We start from the raw sequence: 1,376 nt of genomic DNA on the forward strand, positions 1-1,376 counted from the left end.
TTAAATATGGAATGCTTCATGAATTTGTGTGTCATCCTTGTGTAGGGGCCATGCTAATCTTCTCTGTATCGTTCCAATTTTAGTATATGTGCTGCCGAAGTGAGCACAGATCCCTAGATTTTGATGATACGTTTTTTGAAGTTCAGATACAGTCATGGACAAATATGTTGTATTCTATTAAAAAACCATGCAGTAGATTTCTCTTTAAATTTTTGAACATTAAAAATTTTTTTTATTATCTTACCAATAAAATATTTTGGTTGTAAAATTTAGTATTTCAGATGTTTTATCTGGGAAACATTTTTTGAGACACATCCCAGTGATATTAACAGTTATTTTAAATTTTATTTATTTTGTTGGTATAGGGCTTGAACTCAAGGCCTAAGCATTGTTCCTGAGATTTTTTGCTCAAGGCTACCATTTTTTGTTTATTTATTTATTTTTTTGGCCACTCTTGGGCCTTGGACTCAGGGCCTGAGCACTGTCCCTGGCTTCCTTTTGCTCAAGGCTAGCACTCTGCCACTTGAGCCACAGCGCCACTTCTGGCCGTTTTCTGTATATGTGGTGCTGGGGAATCGAACCCAGGGCCTCATGTATACGAGGCAAGCTCTCTTGCCACTAGGCCATATCCCCAGCCCCATCAAGGCTACCATTTTGAGCCACAGTTCCACTTCGGGTTTTATATTGGTTAATTGGAGATAAGAGTCTCACAGACTTTACTGCTCAGGCTGGCTTTGAACCATGATCCTCAGGTCTCAGCCTCCTGAGTAGCCAGGGGTACAGATGAGCCATCAGCACCTGGTTGTAGTTATTCTATATTTCAACAATACACACGTTAGACCATTATTACCACTATTAGGAAATACATTTTAAAAATTTTTTGTCAGTTGTGGGGTCCTTGAACACAGGGCTTGGGTGTTAAACTTTTTTGCTCAAGGCTAGTGCTCTGCCACTTTGAGCCACAACTCCACTTCTGGTTTTTAGGTGGTTAATTAGAGATAAGAGTCTGACTGACTATTCTGCCCCTGCTGGGCTTCAAACCATGATCCTCAGATCTCAGCCTCCTGAATAGCTAGGATTGCAGACATGAGTCACAAAACACCCAGAGTGATATGTACTGTTTGACCTAATAATTATGTTTGTTTGGTTGGTTGGGTTTTTTTTTTTTTTTTTGCCAGTTCTGGGGCTTGAACTCAGGGCCTGATCACTGTCCCTGGCTTTGTTTTGCTCAAGGCTAGCTAGCACTCTGCCACTTGAGCCACAGCGCCACTTCCGGCTTTTTTTCTATATGCGGGGTGCTGAGGAACCGAACCCAGGGCTTCATGTATAGGAGACGAGCACTTTACCACTAGGCCATATTCCCAGCCTGACCTAAT

At 41.6% G+C, this 1,376-nt stretch overlaps 1 non-coding gene across 1 annotated transcript; it reads right to left on the reverse strand.

Moving 5' to 3' along the window:
* On the reverse strand, positions 1–107 carry LOC125366648. Its single transcript, XR_007213935.1, has one exon. It is a non-coding gene; the product is annotated as a U6 spliceosomal RNA (small nuclear RNA).
* Positions 108–1,376: the final 1,269 nt, after the last annotated feature.

Source organism: Perognathus longimembris, chromosome 17 (assembly GCF_023159225.1).
Source record: "Perognathus longimembris pacificus isolate PPM17 chromosome 17, ASM2315922v1, whole genome shotgun sequence".
Classification (NCBI taxonomy): Eukaryota; Metazoa; Chordata; class Mammalia; order Rodentia; family Heteromyidae; genus Perognathus; species Perognathus longimembris.